The sequence below is a fragment of the Saccostrea cucullata genome, unplaced genomic scaffold (assembly GCF_032062105.1).
Source record: "Saccostrea cucullata isolate Sc308-1 unplaced genomic scaffold, CSIRO_AGI_Scuc_v1 ctg16647, whole genome shotgun sequence".
Classification (NCBI taxonomy): domain Eukaryota; kingdom Metazoa; phylum Mollusca; class Bivalvia; order Ostreida; family Ostreidae; genus Saccostrea; species Saccostrea cuccullata.
In genome coordinates, this window is record NW_026940262.1 from 14 (window position 1) to 12151 (window position 12138).

At 34.9% G+C, this 12138-nt stretch overlaps 1 pseudogene; it reads left to right on the plus strand.

Annotated features, from left to right (window-relative positions):
- Positions 1 to 402: 402 nt before the first annotated feature.
- On the plus strand, positions 403 to 9804 carry LOC134255044 (uncharacterized; annotated as a pseudogene).
- The last annotated feature ends 2334 nt before the right edge of the window (positions 9805 to 12138 follow it).

Sequence of the window (12138 nt, forward strand, 5' to 3'; positions counted from 1 at the left end):
CAACATCGTTTGTATCAATTAATTATTCGAGTATATATAATTAGATATCTATCATTATTCTTCCTGAAAACAAAGTGATTGTTTGGAGTATTTCCATATCATTTCATTGTTTGGAACGCGACTTGTGTTTCAATTGAAGTAATTTATGACAATGTACTTTTGGCTTGATTAAACGCAAAACGCAATAGTTATGCAATAGGGTAGAACATAGGTAAAAGTCTGAGGTACAGGTACCCGTTAATTTTGCTTAATTCACGGAAGTACATGTTTACCGTCGACGTAACCCTGTCGATCGGAGGGCTTGGTATGCCGAGTCAGCTACGACAACTCGGGTCCGTCCGCCATTATGCCCTGTGTGTAGCCATACTAAGGCGCTGGTCGCTTTATCGGACCTTTCTAATGTCCTTTTATTCTGTATTTTAAATTGTAAATGATAGTTGGAATTTCAGACTTCTGAGAGAGCGACCCGATAGGGTAAGATACATAGATTGTAGCTGTAGAAAACAAATATTTATCGGAATTGATGCTTACTAAAATGCAGATGTGTAAAATAGTTGGTTCAGTTTTCTTTTGAACTTAATAAAACGGATATTTTATCAATTTGTTTTGTAGAAGTTAACAAATAGATATATTTTGAAGTAGAGATATGAACATTTTATTTTAAGTAGCGGAAAACGCACCTATTTTAAAATGATAATGAACCGTATTTATTTTTGTCATTGAAAATGTTAATAATTATAATGATATCATATTGAAAAAGAAAATATTTTTTTTATTATAATTAAATTATGCCAAATATGAATTAACTAATTTTTAACCAGCAATCTAAACGATCTTGTTCTTGGCATGCCGCAGGGAGGTGTATTTTCAGAGTCTTATTTAGTGTGTTAATCAAAGTGATATAATTATCGGAACCTATCTAATAGATGTCATAATTATACATCGGTTATCTCTACGAAGATCACAGATTAAAATACGAGTGTGATGATTTGTAACAGTTTTTCCTTACCGTCCGTCACCATTTTGTGTTGAAATATAACCGGAAGTTATAAATTAACCAACGGTATCGCAACATACTGTAATAAATATTAAAACCATCTGATAATTTATAAGTTACATTTATTTAATTTAATAGTAAGTATCGCCATTTTCAATCAATTATACGACACAAAATTCATTTCAGAAAACACTGTGATGGACTTTTATTTTAACCATAAACATTCCATAACTTAAGGATTACAAAAAAAAAATCTATTGTTCACAATATTCAAGACTTACATATTTATTCATCAAAAAGGGCATTTATTTTAAAATGTGTTCTCCTAAGCACTTGAAAATGAAATAGAATTTTTGTTTATGAATACTCCATGTAAAAGCTTTTTAAATGATATAGTTATAAGTACTTTACTTTAATTTTTTTAGACAGTTTGTGGACAAAATGTTTCTCTTACGTCTTGCATTGCTCCAAATAGGAAATATAAAATTCAAACTCTTCCTTTCGAAAGGATGCGAAATTTTGAACATGTTTTGAATTTAACGAAGAGGTCCAAATGCATTATATATAAAAGCAGGAAAAGATAAAGCAAAGTTAATCATGGGGTAACTGAAGAACTGTAGATCGAGTAAGATACCCAATTTTTACGTGCCCAGCTATTAATATTACAGTGATTTTTATGCATCAGGATCGGTAGATCCGGGGCGTATATTGTTTTTGTCCTGTCTGTCTGTTTGTCTGCAAACATTAACTTTTGCCTTGATAACTTTGAACCATGGACGATAAGAGACTTCATATTTAATATGCATTATCCACTAATTAAGTTCTTTCAAACGAATCCAAGGTCAATGACCTTGTGACCTTGATTGTGACCTATACTGAATGCTAAAAATAGCTATTTTGGTCTGCAAACTTTAATCTTCGCAGTAACTTTTAAACCATGAAAGATAGAGACTTCATATTTGATATGCATACTCCACTAATTACGCTTTTTCAAATGACACCAAAATCAATGACCTTGTGACCTTTACTGTGACCTATATGCTAAAAACAGCTTTATTGAACCTTCACCATAACATTGGAACCACGAGAGATGGAGACTTCATTTTTGGTATGCATACTCCACTAATTAAGCTTTTTCAAATGACATCAGGATCAGTGACCTTTACTGTGACCTATATGCTAGAAATAGCTTTTTCCTACCTTCACCATAACTTTTGAACCATAAGAGATAGAGACTTCATATTTGTTATGCATACTCCACTAACCAAGTTCCTTCAAATGACGCCAAGGTCAGACAGATCTTATATAACTGGATTTTTTTTAAAACTCAGAATTGCATGTCCTTTATATGTAACATAATTATAGCTTCTGCAGCAAGCACAATACTTCACATGCGCAGATCTAGCAAAGAAAGATACAGATTGGTTCAGATCCTTTCTCATGGGATTTTTCTGAGATTTCAAATTTGTATTGGGAAAATAGATTACCTCAGATTCCATGCTTTTTCCATTGTCAGGAAATTCCATTATACATACATGTCTAAATAATTACGAAGCTCTAATTAAGAATAATTATGTCAAGTGTAAAGGACAAGATAGGCTAAGACCCCTTTTTGGCCCCTGATTTTGGATGTCTCTATGAACGAGGGAAAAGTTCATTATTAAAACACCCTGTCAGCATTATTACAATAAGTAATGGTACAAAAGGAAGGTCAAGAATATGTCAGTTTCTGAATTTTCTTATTTTTATGCAAAATTTCAATTTCAAAGCACAAAATTTGTTTCAGGAAACATAGAGCACAAGCTTGCTTACCTTCCAAATTTATATCTATCTTGGGTTATAGTATCAGATGCATCTTGTGTATAAAAACACAGATATATAGGCAAACTTTAGTTTTATGTTTCCTGAACTGAAAAATATCGCAGATATAACGAATTTCCGGCAGAATTGATGAGATTCGTTTAAGTATTCCACTTTGGCACCATCCTGTGGCCTCTGTGTATGCCTTGATTATAAATTAATGTTGGTTTGAAAACAAGTATTATTTAAAGTTGTCTGCAAACTAACACAAATTTCAATGTGTTTTGATTTTTACATGAAACAAGAAGCCAAGTTCTGATGTTACCATACCTTGTCCTTTATATTTTAAGGTCAATGGTCGGGTTCAAGGTTACGACTTCTGAAAAGGTAGTCGTGTAATAGAAATTCCTACTTCAAAGGGAAAACCCCCACATATGCAGATTTAAACATTCAGAATGTTTCAACGAAAACGTAATTGCTATAACTTTTTCGTCTGAAATAATACCTACCAAAATAAATGCTGCAACCAATGATACATATAAACTATGATAATATTTTCGATTCATAATTTAAAATCCCCCTTCGTCATTGTATGTACTATGTACACTGTACCATTTACTTGCATTACTATTGCTAGATACTAGTGATATATAACGGTAATGCTAGTAGGTTATATATCCTTTGACTTGATTGCATGAAACCTTGTTTTAGAAATTAAGTACTAAAAAAGAAATAAATACTAAGACCTTTTGAATAAAGAAGAAAATGTCTTGAATGAAAATTTTGGCATTACTCCGTGAAACATCATCCTCATCGTATAAATAATGGGCACAGAATATTATTTTCCTGTTATTTTTCTAAAGAAAATTGATTTTTTTTTAACTATGACCCCCCCCCCCCCTCCCGAATATAATTTTTTAAGAAGAGATTTAACTCCCAAGATCGAAATCAAAATATCCAGAAAAATGCTACGAAGAGAAAAATCTGAATTCATTTGAAATATGATATCTCGTAGAATTATTCGAGTAGATGTAATGACCAAGTTAAATTTTTTTTTCAAACGTAGATAAAATCTAATGTCATGAGTTACAAAATAAGGGTACCTAATGAAAAATCTTGTTACGAAAAATAAGAGAATGAAAACACAAGCGTTATTTTACTCTTCATACCTTAAGGACAGGATGTGAGAGTAGTTTGAGGTCATGCTCACGATGTCAAAATTAAAGTGTACAACTCTTAGCTACAACATTTTAGGCGTTATGTGCAAGTTTTTTTTATGGATAAACAGATTACTAGCAATCAATAGACAGTCCCAAAACTATGAATCTCTTATTGTGGCTTTATTAAAGATTTTTTTATGAATTGTTTTTATTTGAAGAAAAGTGTTTTCATAGCTGCATTACTTATTGAATGATTCTGATCACATGTATGTGTGGAAAGTATGTCATGATTCCAACACATCTTTTCAAAACATTTCAAAGGCATAGGAAATTCCATGATATTAAAAATTTCTGAAACACATTATTCAATAAATAAATACGATTTAGAAATGGAGTAAAAAAGGTGTTCTACATAGTTACTAGTATTAAATTGTCTTAGGCACAACTACTAAATCAGCATCATCCAACTGTATATTTTAGAAACCGTGGGAGTCGCCCGGAAGATCCACTATTCCCTGTGTTCTTTTTGTTGGCAATTCTGATCAAAATAAAATAAGTATATAGGCATATGTATGTAACTAAAATATGAAAGATATTGAGATGTTAAGTAAATAAAACATCATAAAATTATGATATATCAGCCAAAAGCCAACTTTGGTACTGGTAGTAAAAAATTTTTATCAGTAGAATTTTAACATCCTCATATAAACTTTATCTAATAAAACACAGGCTATATGGGAAGGACAATTTTATGAATTGGTGAGAAGTAGTTCTGCCGGGAGAGCTTTTGATTGATTAAAACATAAAAGATTACTTGTTTTTGATTTTTTCGTTCATTTACAGAACATTTTTGATGGAAAAAGCAAATAACGGTTTGGGCATTATTATGCCCTAAAAAAAAGAACAAGGTTCGCTTAGTGCCTTTTTGGCCCTGTTAATTTCTGAAGTAATTTTCTACTTTATTTTGATGTTTGAAATGGAACGTGGCGTGTTAGTCAATGAATTGGTATATCTACAAGGCCATTTTATGCATAAAGTCATCGTAGATCTTTATTGTTGAAATTGTCTTTTTTTATACATCACTTCTAATTTGTAGAAAAAACAGGGTCATATTTGTATTGAAACCATATCTTGTTCGTTGTATGAAAAAAGTTAAAGAATATATATTAGAACTTTATACATGTATTTATTGAAGCATTTAGTCAATTGGTAGTCCAGTGTAGAAAAGAAATATTTAAGATATTTAATTACATGGGGTAAATTGCAAACTGTGTACCATCTTAAAGCTTGAAGCTTAAATAGTAATTTCTCTCCGACCTGCTATTTACGGTTTACAAGAGGTGAGTAATATACCCTGTTTCTCGGTGTATACGTGACTTCAAACAGCAAACCGCTCCTAGCGGCGGATCAATGTTACACGAATATGACGTCACATGCGTTGGATCCTGTCATGTAGTTGAATGTGTTGGGTGCACTCACAGGTCAATATTTGTTGTTATTCATTAGGTGCAGGCCTTTTGTTGGCCTGTCGTTCTTGTTTTATATCAAAGGTTTACCAAAAACATTTTGGGAGAATTTTTACGCATTGATCAACTACTTTAGTCATTTATCTTATTAGTAAAGTAATAACAATTGCTCTACTGACTGAGTAATTGAATTATTTTCTGTCATGCATCAAAATTGCCAGGCGAAGAATTGCAAAGTTTTCTTCGTATTATTCAAGTACGTATACGTGTATAAATTTCTTTTTCTTTTTTAAATATTACATTTGGCTTCAAATTATGCAAGGTTAAGTGATGTTTGAAATCAGTTATATTGAATATATTCCCTTCACGTATGTAATTCTTAATTCATTAATTTGTCATATAAAACTACATAAGCTCAAGCCTTTCACAATGATTTCACAAAAAAGACATGTTTTACCATATGATTTTCATCATTTGACTGTAAAGGGTTCTATCAGTTCAGTCGTTCATATAAGAATCACATTTAAGGTGCGTCATACAGTGTAGGTGTGAATTTTCAGTACTGTCTGTCTTACTACTATACATATTGTGTGCCACTGTACACGTCCGTGCTTGGGTACACCGTTGGCAATTTGTACTTACTGATCATTTGTACGTATATACCTGTTTTATTCTGTCAGTCGTGTTATTTTACACTCACGAAAGCAGGTATGGGTGTCTTCATATATTTTGAATTTATTTAATCACCATGAAACTTTCTAAAATCTGACATTAGTTTGGTGGCTTAATTCTGGCTTCAGAAAAAATATAGTGATGCTTTTTTTTTTTGCTTGCTACTTGTATATGCATATATACATTTAACAAAACAGTGTAGCAATATTAACATAATGATAAGGTCACCGTGTTTTCTCGCAGTAACAAGATGTTATAAAATTGACAACAGAGTTGTGTATCTCTCAAGACTTGCTGGAGCCGTTTTATGGCAGCAAAGAGGTCAAACGATAATCTTATTTAATATTACATAAACGTCAGCTGATCAACCTGTAGGTATAAAAAGACCCTGGTGTTCAGAAATGGGTACACAAAATGTAGTGAAGTAGTTGTCCCTCAACCCTAGTTAGCTTTTTCGTACTTTCGATTGGATTTTTGGGGATGTTCATACATGTCCATTGTGTTTCAATATAGGTATATTAAAACCAAAAAAAAAACGTTCAAGTATAGGTGTTACATATATATATATATATATATATATATATATATATATATATATATATATATATATATATATATATATATATATATATATATATGATTGCTAATACACATAAGTAATATATTTTCTTTTTCAGATGAAGAAGCATTTATGCATCGTCTTCACAGTGTTAGCATTAGTGGGAGCTTACATAGAGGAAATCGATCTACCCGAGTCCTTTACAGAATGTTTGGAAAAACAAAGAATAAAGAATCATGGTGCAGCCAGCTGGGAAGCCATGAACAAATGGTGTATGAACAGCCACAGGATGAAACTCACAGGTGATAAGTTCAAACACTCCAACGTATCCCAGGACACGGTCAGCTGGATTAATGAACTACTCAGAATGTCAAACGTGGATATGAAGCTGGATCTTCATTCCATAAACAAAAGACAGGCAGATAATCCCTCACTGTATCCCAACGTGCAATTCCCCCCACAGCCCATCATTACAGACGAAGATTCACAAACATCAAATACACAGAATTCACAGGGGCCCGAATACCAATCTGAAACGCTCCAGTCCTTTGTTAATCAACATACCGGATCAAGCCAGGCCCAGAGGTTTCAGCCCGGACAAGCAAGGCCGTTTCCAATTATTGGCGGGAATCCACAGCCTCCTGCACAATCAGTGGTTCAGACTCAACAACAAGGTTTCCAAGGGGCAGTACAACAACAACCGATAACTGGACAAAATCAACCTATCCAAACTCAAGCTTCTCCAATTCAGACAAACCCTGTTCAAAATCAATTTCCCCAACAATCCGTAGTTCAACAGCCTCAACAGGCAGTTAATTTTGCGTCATCCCAGCAGACGTCATTTGTTCAACCTCAGCAGCCGACATTTGTGCAACCCCAGCAGCCAGCATTTGTACAAACACAGCAGAATTTTCAGCCTGTGAACGCATTCCAACCTCAGCCAACAGTATTGTCTCCGACCATGTCCGCAGCTCAGCCTACAGGTATACCACAGGTACAGCGGCCTCAGCTAAGGATTAGGAAGGAGTATAGGACGATGACGGAGCAAGAGAGAGCCAACTTCCACAGAGCCATTCTACTACTCAAACAGGATACGGTTAGTCAATCTCCGTAACACACTTCACTAAACAGTTTTATTTTGCAGACATGTTTTAAATCGTGCTTAGTCGTGTTTTTAATCCGTCTCTAGATTTTAGTAGTAGCTTTCTCTTTTGTCATTTTATTCTGTATCAGTATCAATGTTACTATTTAATTTTGTCGCAAAAATAGCCAAACAGACAGTATGGTATGAAAACAAATTCAGCAGCAGACATCATAGTATTAATTATTTGTTCAAGTGTATATTTACAACTTCTTTTCATACTATTTTATCCAGACAATTCGACCTAACCGATATGATGCACTTGGACTTGTTCACTTTCGAATGGTTGATAATATACACCATGGGGGAGCATTCTTAGCTTGGCATAGAATATTCATCACCATGTAAGTTCCGTTCCTGATTTATTTGCTTTCGTATCAATACTGTATCTTCATATATGTTATTATTTTATTATTCTGCAATATTATGTCATTACCATTACATTCTACCTATTTGATTTTAGATTTGAGAATGCATTGAGACAAATGGTACCTGGTGTTACTTTGCCTTACTGGGATTCGACAATGGATGAGGCAATGATTGATCCCACCCAATCCGTCACGTGGTCACCGCAGTTCCTTGGCAACGGGGATGGTCTGGTGACAAATGGACCATTCGCCTTCTGGCAAACTCCTAATGGACCACTCATTAGAAATATCGGACAGGATGGTCAGCTGCTCTCAAGACAAGCCATAAGGACTATACTAACCAGAACAAGAATGGCCCAAATCACAGAGCCCGCTGCTCCTGATCAGTTTAACATTGAAAATTACCACGGCGATGCACATACTTGGATCGGAGGTCAAATGGAGCCAATGGAAACATCCGCTTTTGATCCTGTTTTCTACTTGCACCATGCCTTTGTTGACTATGTTTGGGAAATATTCCGTCAGCAACAGCGAGCTATGGGAATAGATCCCACCCAAGATTATCCTCAGAATTACGGCCCACAGTCACACGCTCCCTTCACACCCACAGGATTTGGAAACCTGCCAAATGTATTTGGAATAAGCGACTTGTTTACCTCCCAAATATATACTTATCAGCCACATCCGACATGTTCCTTCCAGAACTCCAACTGTGGATCTCCATACCTGACGTGTGATCTTGCCACTGGTGTGCCGCAGTGCTTGCCCATCTCCTCAGGAGGACCTCCGCCACAACTACGAGCTGCGCGTATGAGAGGCGTGCCTGGTGTGATGGGTGCTGGTCCAAGGTTAGGAGGAATGCCTCCCCCCTTTGGTCGTAAAAAGAGAGAAGCAACTAAAGAAAAAGTGACTGCAAAGTCCTCATCAAACACTTACCAGCAAGTGATGGTCAAACAGATGCAGTGCTCCAATACTTGGGTCTCTTTCTCCAGCCAGAATACCTTCGAAATCGACAATGAGGGGGATACCCGAAAATGGGTGTTTATACCAGTTCGTGTAGTTAACAAACGGGTCGCCAGAGCACCGTAAATTTAAAGCCTACGCAATCATTGATGGAAAGCCCTCCATTAAGGCCGACATCTACGATCCGGAACAGTATGAAAGAAATCAGACCATACTTCTCAGAGGAACTCATGCCATCATCAGAAAAATGTAAAACTGTCACTGGGGATAGAACGGTGGGCCGCATCCACATTCGATCTAATGGACTTAATTACCAGGGAAATTACGACGAATACGTCATCGTGGACTTAAGGCAGGCGTTTACCGAGTCCACTACCTATATTGGACTTAAAAGTCCCGGTCAAAACGACACCGAAGTCCTTCTGTCTGCATATGACTCGTGTGGACGAAAATGTCAGGCCTTCTGTCGGAGCAGAGACAAGAGTTCTCCGGGATTTCACCCCTGTTCGGGGGCTCTCCGAGTAAACAATAACACTCCATGGGAATATGGTAAAAACTATGGTGATGCAGTGCGCATGTCTTGGGATTTGAATGACTTGTATACAATCCCAGAACTACAAAGTCAATCTGTTTTTATTCAATTTTTCTGTGATCATCGATAATAAAATTGGTTTGGGAGTTTCAGGTCTCATTTTCTCAACAATTAAGAATGTCTGTGTGCGGATTAAAGAGGAATATAAAGAGTTTGCTATGTTAAAGGTCATTTTGTTAAGTCACCGTGTAAAATTCCTATTTTTTCTAATTTAAATTCTAATTGCACACTATCTTTGAAACAATGTTTTAATGACATAAATCTATACTGTACTTCAAAATTCAGCTTAGTTAACGATTTAATTTTTTGCTTTCTGTTCAATAAAGATCATCTTACATATGCATCTTATTATCTGTTTTTATGCTGGAAAATAATTTGCTTGTAAGTTGGAAGTACTCTGTAGCTGAAACAATCGTCAAGAAATAGGAATTCTATTACACTAATTGATTAATTCGAATAGTACATAGAGGTATATAGTTTTGCCTTTCCGTCCATTCGTCCGCTAAAGCTTGCTGATCTTTGATAGGTTAAATAATGTTTGCATATTCCATAAGTATATTCCATGTGACAGGGCCTTTCTTTGGTTACCATTACACATTATCTAAAGTTTAGATCTTGACCTTTTACATGTCTTTAGTGTTTGACCCAATTTTGCCAAAAATAAAAAATACCAAAGTGCACTATTGGTCATTGAACATTTGAACAGTTAGAAAGAGGACTTTCAAACTTCATATATGTATATATTATTTGTGTCAAGATCTTTCCTTTGGTAGTATTTTTTTATGTTATGACCCTGTCATGAGAACTTGAGCCTTTAAAACTTGAACCTTCGCCATAAAATTTTATCTGTTAGTGATAATTATAGGGCTTTCAATTTTCCCAGTGGTATCTTTAGTGACAAGACTTCTTTCGGGTAGAAACAACTTTAACCTCTTGGCCTTTGAGTTTGACCTACTTTTGAAAATCTTTAACCTTGACCACATACCATTTGAAGTTAGTAATATGATTTTATATTTCACATGTGTAATTAGTATGACAAGTCCTTCCCTTAGTTAGCATTGTTTTTGACCCTGTGACCTTGACTTTGACCCACTTTATTTAGAAAATGTAACCTTGGTCATAACTTTTGAAAGATTGCTGCTTTGGGCTTTCAAATTTCACAGGAAAATTTATTGTGAGAAGTCCTAGTTGGTGGTAACATTTTTTTTTTAATCTTGACCTTTGAGTTTGACTTGCATTTGAGAAAATTTGATATTAAAGTAATGCGTCCGTCGTCCGTCCGTCTGTCTGTCTGTAAACAATTTTTCAAAATGCTACTCCTCCTACAGTTTTGGTCTGATTTCAATATAACTTGGCACACAAGTAGACTACACCAAGATACATAATTCTGTTTATCGGTTTTTGATTTCGATGAACGGTGTTGCCGTGGTTACTAAAAAGAGAAATTTCTGTGAAATTCTTTCAAAATGCTACTCCTCCTACAGTTTTGGTCTGATTTCAATAGAACTTGGCACACAAGTAGACTACACTAAGATACATAATTCTGTGTATCGGTTTTTGATTTCAATGAACGGTGTTGCCGTGGTTACTAAAAATAGAAATTTCTGTGAAATTCTTTCAAAATGCTACTCCTCCTACAGTTTTGGTCTGATTTCAGTATAACTTGGCACACAAGTAGACTGCACCAAGATACATAATTCTGTGCATCGGTTTTTGATTTCGATGAACGGTGTTGCCGTGGTTACTAAAAAGAGAAATTTCTGTGAAATTCTTTCAAAATGCTACTCCTCCTACAGTTTTGGTCTGATTTCAATAGAACTTGGCACACAAGTAGACTACACCAAGATACATAATTCTGTTTATCGGTTTTTGATTTCAATGAATGGTGATGCTGTGGTTACTAAAAAGAGAAATTTCTGTGAAATTCTTTCAAAATGCTACTCCTCCTACAGTTTTGGTCTGATTTCAGTATAACTTGGCACACAAGTAGACTACACCAAGATACATAATTCTGTGTATCGGTTTTTGATTTCGATGTACGGTGTTGCTGTGGTTACTAAAAATAGAAATTTCTGTGAAATTCTTTCAAAACGCTACTCCTCCTACAGTTTTGGTCTTATTTCAGTTAAATTTGGCACACAAGTAGACTACACTAAGGTACATAATTCTGTATATCAGTTTTTCACTTCAATGAACAGTGTTGCCACGGTTACTAAAAATAGAAATTTCTGTTAAATGCTCTCAAAATGCTACTCCAAATACAGTTTTGGTCTGATTATAATATAATGTTGCATGCAAGTAGACTACACTAAGAACATAAAGAGACTTAATCAAGGATCATTATTCTATTTATTGCTGTTGTAAAGTTTCAATTCCCAACTGCTTAAGTACTTTTCTCTTCCTTTGCTGTAAGTACAAAC